This window comes from Cupressus sempervirens, chromosome 4, assembly GCF_028749045.1.
Source record: "Cupressus sempervirens isolate cs-2001-9-10 chromosome 4, ASM2874904v1, whole genome shotgun sequence".
Taxonomy (NCBI): Eukaryota; Viridiplantae; Streptophyta; class Pinopsida; order Cupressales; family Cupressaceae; genus Cupressus; species Cupressus sempervirens.
In genome coordinates, this window is record NC_143121.1 from 690,092,541 (window position 1) to 690,102,132 (window position 9,592).

At 30.4% G+C, this 9,592-nt stretch overlaps 1 long non-coding RNA gene across 1 annotated transcript; it reads right to left on the reverse strand.

The window, feature by feature from the left end:
* Positions 1–1,148: 1,148 nt before the first annotated feature.
* Positions 1,149–2,264, reverse strand: LOC149563154 (uncharacterized). The gene is made up of 2 exons (XR_016363540.1): positions 1,715–2,264; positions 1,149–1,619 (listed from the first exon to the last, which is right to left on the reverse strand). It is a non-coding gene; the product is annotated as an uncharacterized LOC149563154 (long non-coding RNA).
* Between the last annotated feature and the right edge of the window lie 7,328 nt (positions 2,265–9,592).

Genomic DNA, 9,592 nt, shown 5'->3' on the forward strand with positions numbered 1-9,592 from the left:
AACAGGGGCAGAAATTATATCATCGGAGCATAATTCTTTCAGAAGTATGTTTTGAATGTTTACAGTTGGGCACTTAAAGGTTGTATTCTTTCCTCTGTTGTTATTTTTGGAGCATAAAGTGCAACGTTTGGAGGTTAATGGTATCAGCGGACGGAGGAACTTCCGTCATCTCAAGCCAGCTTTTAGCTTTGATATGGTGCTTTGCATGAGAAACATTTTTGGAATTCATGGGTTTCCTACTTTGTTTCATTTCCGATGCTTACAAACTTGAATGATACATGTTTTGTACAACCTAACTTTGAAGACAGATTTCCTACTTGATTTAGTGAGCAGTATGAATTGTTGTCGAGCAAGCTTTGGAGTACATGCTCAAGAATTATACTCTTTCGTGGTCACTAGACAATGATAGAGATTAGTCATATCTCTTAGGGATCATTGCTGAATAATTCAAGACTTTGTTTTCATGAATGACATGTTATGAACACAGCTCAAAGCTTAGTATAACTAGTATTAATGATTGGGTGAAAGTTTATATGAGAGTGCTATGGATAAATATTAGAAACTTTTCATTCATTTTAACCATGATTTGATCAGTTTTTACACTAGTTATGAGTGGAACTTTGTCCAAGCTTTCCAAATTTGTATTTCTTATTGAGGAGATTTTAAGGAGTATATGGAAGGACATATCTTTTCATTATTAGTAGTAGACTCTCTCTCTCTCTCTCTCGCTCTCTCTCACACACACACACACACCAAAGATGCCTCTCTTATCACAGTCTTGAATTTGACGAAGAATGTCTTTGATAAAAGGATAATCATATGAATTTTATCTACTTTACCATGAGCTTATGTCTACCTCATACTCTCACTAAAGTTGGAGCTAAATAATTCTTAAAAAGTTAGCATCCATTAATTTGTAATATCTATGACAAATTTAACCTTATTTTAATAATAGTGATGCAGAGACAAAATGATATTAAAAATTAACCATCCATTAATTTGTAATCTCTATAACAAATTGGACCCCATTTTTATAATATAGAGAGGTTTTCTTATAATGCATCTTCCTCTAAGGAAACAAAAAATCCTTTACAACTCCAAAATGACAAATTAACTTATTATCAAAATAATTAATTAAAGCCCTAAAATAAAAATAAAAATAACTAAAATAACTTAGAATATTTGTTTACAATAGAAAGTATGATATTAAAATGGACACCACCCAAAAGGTGTCTAAGCTACATGATAGTATTCTAAAAAGCTCTCATGTCTTATAAATTGTTTATTTCATTCATATCTCGAAATACCAATTTTCACTCTAAGTTGGATAAGAAGATTGATGAGAAACGCGAATCGAGCTTATTTGCCCTCTGTGAGCTGAACGACAGCTTTTCCTGTGTTCGCCTCACTAAACAAAGAGTTGAATGCTTCCAAGAAACTCTCTATTCCCATTGTCACATCTTCCTTATATTTGATTTTTCCTTCTTGTATGTACCCTCCCATCTCCTTCATAAAATCCTCTTTACGATGGATATAATTCAACATAAGAAACCCTTGCATTTTCGCACTTTTTTTATCAAGTTAAGAAGGTTTCTCACTCCATAACAGTTCTTCCAATCCTGCAATGCACAGTGCGTCAGTTTCATCCAATACAGCTTTTCAATCTGCATAAAGTAGTTTAAATCCAAATATCATAGAAATAAAATTCCCTTACTTGGTTATATTGAGAGATCATTCCACATACAGGAATCCTAGCGTTCAGATTGATGTGGTTGAGAACAGCCTCTAGCATTTGGCCTCCCACGTTTTCAAAATAAATATCTATTCCTCTTGGAAAGTACCTACTCAGGAGTACTTTGTAATTGTCAATCATTGATTCATTGTTCAATAATAAGGGTCCGTTTGGCAATGGGAATACAAGTAGAATAGGCATATGTATATTCTTAAAATTTTGAATTCACCAAATCAGAATTGGAATAGGAATAAAATTGGAATACGTATTCTAATTTTGACCCGAAAATGAAGATTTGCTATACCACCTAAATAGGTGGAATAAGAATATGTATTCCTATTCCAATCTTTTTAATTTTAGAAAATATAAATGTTTGAGTCCATAAATTCTGCATCAAATTCAGGGTGAACCAACCAAAAATAAGAATGCATAGCCCCATTTTCTATTTGAGAATAAGTATTCCTATTCCTATTTTTATATTCCCTTAGCCAAACGGTGTCTTAAAAGAAGATAAAAGGCTATCGATCTAAGTATTACTTGTTAGAATAAATTAATTATTTTTCAAACAGTCAGCATTTTCTAGAATGTTCAGTGGTCGGTGGTCAGCACAGACCACTCATTTTCCATGTGCAGCCAACCATTCAGCTGTCCATTTCAACTGTCCATTATAAATTCCATAGCTACCGACAAGGCCAACCTACCGATGGCCTACATTTACCGACTCTGGTTGTCAAAAAATGATTCTCGTACAATTTATTGTTTTGAATTTGCTTTTGATCAATAAACAAAATGAAATATGTCCTCTCACCTCTGACATTGTGGTTGGGCAGTTGAGTTCATCTGTTCACTTATTTTATTTTATAAGGCGGGCAATGTTAGCTTATCTGCTCGGTTTTGTTTTATTGATAAAGAAACAAATGTAATATTTTATAAGGTTGAGCAGTAAACATCAATCAAAATTATTTGTATTCGTTTGTTGACTCAAAATGATTTTAAAAGCCTAAATATTTAAATGTGAATTATGGATGGTGTTCTAATCATATGAACAGCATATTATTTTGTTTATTAAAATTTAATTATATAAGGAAGGGACTATTCATCAAAAAAAAAAAAAATTAATTATATTATATTTATTGAAATTAATTAATTATAGTCTAAAGTTTGATATTAGGATTCATAATATATTAAAATAATAAAATAATTGTTTATTAATTTTTTTTCCATTTTATAAGAATTCGATGTACAATACTTTTTAAAATATCAGTTATGAAATTTATGATATATATGTGGGTATATGTGTATATGTATATGTTTGTACATGCACATGAGAAAAAAATGAGTGATTATATATACATATTAAGATTATAACCTATTTAGATTTGAAAAAAAATACATTAGTAGGTGTGATATTAATTATATATTGTAAGGTAAAAATTAGAGGAGATGTAATATTTAGAACCATATGGCTTAACATGATAGTATGTATAAGTTTACAATAATAAGGCTATATGGACTTGTATACTTTGATCTATATTTGGTGCTCCTATATACATAAGACATTTACACTAATAATATATGATTTGATTATTATAATGACACTTACATTATACAATTCAATATTGTCTTAAAATGGAAGCGAGAATAATATAAGGCCTTTTAGCACCTATCCTTAAGTGACCTTGTAGACAATTGATGAATTTATGCTTCATTAGCTTTTTATCCTATTTTTCCATGTATCTTCCCTTTTCATTAATGTGATATCTAAGCTCTAAGGGTTAGCTCATTGCGGGCTAGGGCTTGAATAGGTCGATCCAAGTCAACATGTTCTTGACTAGGTCGACTGTGGCTGACTTGTTTCTAGAGGATTTTGAATCTCAAGACCAATTTTTCTTAGGGTTATAATTAGAAGAGCAAGTGATCCCATCATATTACTTTTTATTTGTGCTCAAAAACTAGAATAAACGGAAGTTTAGGACCCTCTTTTAAACATCCATCAAATAGAAGTCATCAAGAAATATCCAAGAAATCATAACGTCTAATTTTAAGAGTTCATGCAATCATAAATTTTCATCCAACATTTAAAGCAGTCAAGTTTCAAGGATCCTTTGTGAGCATTTCCTCTTCAAGTTCTAGTGTTTTGTTTGACATCAAGGGAGGATGTCTGCATTGATACGTTCATCTTCTTCTTCATTGATACACATATACATCCATGACTTCAGATGAATTGGTTTCAGTAGATTTATTGTATTTGTGGAGATTTCCTACATACTTCATTAGAAATTCAACACCTACAATATACAAGCATTGTGAATTATTGAATACTTGTATGTTTTTTTTTAATTTCCTTACATGTTTTACATTTTAATTTCAAGGTTCATTCCCAAATATTATGCTTGACCAAGGAAATCCCTCATCCAACCAAAATAAAAAATAAATTTTACAATGTGCAAGAGTATGATAGTTAAGATATGTCCATGAACCAAGAAACTACTTAGTGCTGTAGAGGTTGGGTCGAATTTTCTACTCTGTCACAAGAACATATCCATCTTCTAATAAAGTTTCTAAACACTTCACTACTAGATCAATGTCTTCTTGGAGGCTAGAGAAAAATTATATTTTCTAGTTTTTGTAAAATATTGTGTTTGGGAAATCATATTGAGAATTTTCATTACATGTTAAGATCCACAATTTTGGAAAAAAAGGATTATTCGCCTACACCGTTTGAGGTGGGTACTTTGTCATTTAATTCACTTCTTAGTCTAGACCTTCTTCCATATCTTAATTTTGTTGACTGCATATATTTAGTGCCTAGATCTATTTTACTCTTTTGATTAAATCAATTAGCTCAATTTACATGTATAATTTCACATCCTTGATCAAAATTTATATTTCATGAAAGAGGACTTTCTTGCAAACTTTCTTGATATATTTTTTCTCTACCATTGGAATCCCTTTATCTTTCAATTTTTTTGTAATCTAACATGGGTTATATTGATAATTATGTTAGGAAACAAATTTTTCTCTTGTACTTTGAATGTTAGTGTGGAAGTGGTTAGTTAATGAATTGATCTTACATAGTTTATATTGTTAAATGCATTAGCCTCTAGATTTCACCACTAAATAATTTAGCAAACCTGAGTTGTTCATATTGCTTCTTGATGTTAGATTGTTCATTTATAATAGTTTTTTAATTTCTTTTGGTAAACCCAATACATTTTTTATTTTTGGCTTTAGAGCTAGATCCCTTGATCTTCTTTGGCATATTTTTAGAGTTAGAATTAGCTATATTGTGTGGTTAGATCTCTACTTTTATGCTCTTGACTATATTGATATTCATATAATTAGATCTCTTTAGAGTTTCCTTTTGTGTCTCCTCTTTTATGAGGTTTGTTATATTAATTCCAACCTATAGTATTCCTATTAGGAGAAGCTGTAGACTCATGGGCTCCTTTGATCATGATTCCTCTCTAGGATCCATAATGATACCAATATTTTTCCTCAAGATCTCAATCCTATCTTGGATAATAACTCTTCTCATTTTTCCACTGATGAATGTGAAGCTTAAAATTCTGTCCTTCACCAGTTGATAAGATATTTTATGATTTTTATAAACTTTGATAAATAGGCTTGTGCAAGAGAACCAAAATCCTAATATTATTGTTGTTGTTGATGCTACTAAGAAGCTTATTGCTCATTATGATAACGAAATATCCATCTTTCTTGGTATATATCACCTAATGAAATAACAAGCTAAATCTTTAATGAAATATGCTCAAAATTTAGGATATACTCCTCCTTCCACAACCATTCAACCTTACATTATTATTTCCACTCCTCTTCCTGGTATTTCCACTTATGTGCCACCACTTATGAATACTTATACATAAGTCTCTAATCTTCTAATTGTCGATCTTCCTAACCTTTCACTTCACTTGAGAATTCTTGGACTAATTTTATACCTTCTTCCTTCTTACCTTCATACAACATTGTTCCTTTCACATATTTTAATTTTCTTCCCTTTCTTTTGAACCCTCCACCAATATATTTGCATATTCTTTTCACTTTCTAAAACATTTCTATCACATCCAATATGTCTAAGCCTACCAATGCATCTTCTAATTCTACTAATCATATCTTGTATGAAATTATCATAACTTTACAAATATAAATGGCCCAATTTATTCAATCTAGGTACAACATCCTAATATCTGACATTGCTAATCTCCTTTTCTTAGACATCCTTCATGTTTTTATCCCAGAACATGTTGAGATACCTTGTATTGAGACTTATAGTGGTAAGGATGATCTAATGATTCATGTTAAGACTTTCCATATTTGTGTAGTGATTTCTCATAGCTATAGGCTTATGGATACGTTGTTCACGTGTACTCTTAGAGAAAAATATTGCAATGGTATTTCTCTTTATCATGTTATTCTATTGTTTCTTTCAAAATACTTTCAAACACTTTCATTCATAAATTTTAAAATAATATTGGTCCTCAAAATTATTTGACTGATTTGATGCATTCTGAGAAAAATGTTAAAGAATAGGTTAGTGACTTTATTGGTAGATTCAAACATTTGTATTCTCAAATATCTTATCGTCTTCAAAACAATGATATTCAACGTATTTTCATTTCTAACTTTCAAAACTACATTAGGGATAAGATTTTCCTTATTAAGTAAACTTCATTTCTACATCTTTTTGGAGTGCTTCACCATCATCTGTTATAAGTGAGTCATCTAGAGAGAACTACTCCTATTGCCATTGATAGAACCAAGCTCTTTGAGCATAGAAATAAATCAAAATTTAAAAAATAAATCAATATAGTTGATGATTAAGAAGATTGTACATCCATATGTATGGCTACTTTTTTCTCTATGTATCATCCTAATTGTAAGTACAATACTTTATCTAAACATTTTGTTTGAGGTGATCTCGAAGTTTATTCATGCTAACATTTTTAAATTTCCTCATAATGTAAATTCATCCTATTGATACTAGAAAACCAATTCCTTAATCATTATATTAAAATATTTTTATGAGTACCATCGTTAGCCTTGTCAAGATATCATAAGTGTTGTTATTTGAAGAATTTTATTCAAGGTCTTGTTGCTTCCAATGCTATATCTATTAATGTTGATATTAATAGTAAGAAAAAGTAAATATAACCTCTTAACAAGAATTCACAAAATTACAGTTATCATTCTCCTTCACAATCAAAAAATACCATTAATCAATCTCCTTATCTTATTACTAATATCAGTTATGATGATAAGGTAAAATAAACTAATAATGTGGCTAATCATGTTAAGTCTCAACCTCAACCTTTAATTTTACCTTTATCCAAACCTAAAAATTAATTTTCTATCATCTTTTATCATTTAGGTATGTTTAATGTTCCTAATGGTCCTCTTTACATTATTACTAGGGTTTCTCATGTATCCCTTTTTTTGGTGTTTTTATTGATCCATCTTCAATCGTCATTGTTATCACTGAGTAGAATATTTTTAATAGAAGGTTTCATAAGGATACATATGATGCATGTAGTGTTTGAGTTCAACTTGTAATGGTTTTATTTATAAACACCAAGGTTATAGCAATTTTTATGTGACCCTTTATGGTAAGGCTATGTATACTATATTTGTTATCATTCCTACTTGTTATCTGGTTTCAAGTTAAGCTTTTTATTTTCTGCCTTGTTTCCATGAAATTTGTAGATTCTCCTATTCATAAGTGCATTATACTTCCTAATAATGGACAAATTTTCACCATTTAAAACTCTCTTTATAAATCCTTGCATCCATAAGATTACGTTGAGATAAATTTCTATTGGTCATTTGTCCCTGAAAATCACTAATTTAGACAACACTATTCAATCTCCATTTCCTTCATCAATTTTCCTTGAACACAAAAAACAACCAACTCTTCAAGGTCATGACTCATCAATTTTATATTTCACACCTGCCTTTCATAATAAGTACAAAATCCTTGAATTTGAGAACCAAATATCTTACTCTAAGACATGTATGGATATTCATTAAGCTTGTTTATATGTCATCCCAATTTTACCTAAAAGATACTAGATTATCTTTTTGATACATCAAACCTTCCTAAAGAACATCAAAAATTTCCCTATTATGAATTGATGCCTTTAGATATATCTCATAGATTAATGGTTGTGACTTAATAAATGTACAATATACAAGGGCTAGAGGCTCACCCAAGTATCCCATAAAGCTTTCTTAACATGAACAAAGCAAAAAATGCAAAGAAAGGAGAGAACACAATGCCTATCTAATTCATATAGTTAATCAAAGACTTGATACATGTCAAGCTGTGAGGCCTTCTCAATTGTGGGTACTATAAATGAAACAATTAAAAAAGTGTCCTCATACATGCAATATTCATGATCTCTAGAGTCTAGAGTCCAACTCTTCTCCCTTCTAAAAACTGCTCTAAACCTGTGACAGGACTCCCTATATGTACTAGATGAAACAACTCAAAGGACCTTCTAGATCTAACATAGGAGAAATAAATGAGCCCCAATAGTTCCACATGCTTCGTAATGAAAGGTCACTTTTTTTAATGATGATCCAAAATACATGCATAGTTGAGCCATAAAGAAGAGCCAACACAAAACCACCAAGTGAAACAAAAAACATAAAAAAAAGATGTTGAGGCAACTCATTCATAATGGCAACTGATCACCTAATTAAAAATAGTAACTAACCAACTTGATGATATAACATTTCTTTGATTACACCAAAATAACTACCAAGAAAACCAAACAAAAGATAACTGAGCACATCTACCAAGCTACCAAAATATGGGATTACCAATGAACCCAAGATGCCCGTGCATCAAAAATCAAAGGTTGAAAAGAAATGTTTCCCCAAATTATGTGGGAGGTTCAACATAGGATAAATCCAACTCATGATGAGAAATCCATGTAGAATATCAATTAGTTTGTTTTTCCATTTTACCAGTTATTTGATACAGTCCTTTCCTCATGTTCTTATACCAACTCTTTGTTCTAGAATCTATTATACTTCCTCCACTTCTTCTTGGGATAATCACTTTGTACTATCACTTCTTCATCATGTGCATGGTGCTCATATAAATCTACAATATTGAATATAGATGATATGATCATGTCATCAATAACTCCACTTCATAAACATTTCCACTATCAAACCTCTTCAATATCTTTCAAGGGCCAATTTATTTCATCTTCAGTTTACTATATTTTCCAATAGAAAAAATTTGTTTCTTAAAATGAACCATCACTTTATCAAAAAATTCATAAATCTTATATCTCCTTGATCTATTTGCATTGTCCTAGCACTTTTTATTACTCTAGTGCATATTTTGTTTTACATCCTCATCCAATATCTTCATAAATTCAGGAAAAAAAAAATTAAAAAATTAAAAAATCCTTCGACACTTGTCTTCTCTTCTCTTCTTCAATAATATTCTTCAAATTTGATATACCTCTCTACTTAATGCCACTAAAGATCTAAAAAGGTGTTCTAGTAGTACTTCTATTCACTAAATTATTGCATGCAAACTCTTCTTGTTCCAATACTAAATCCCATTTACTTAGTATGTTTCCAACTAAATATCTCAACATTTACCCAAATTTATACTAACAACCTCTGGTTTTCCATTAGTTTATAGTTGATATGTATAAGTATACTTCAACATGGTGTCTAGCTTCTTCCATAAAAATTTCTCAAAATAAACAAAAAAATTACTTTCTTAGTCAGAGATGATACTCATTGGTTATCCATACAATCTAACAATCTCCCTAAAGAAAAGATCTACTACATGTACTACATCTGATGTTTTCCTACATA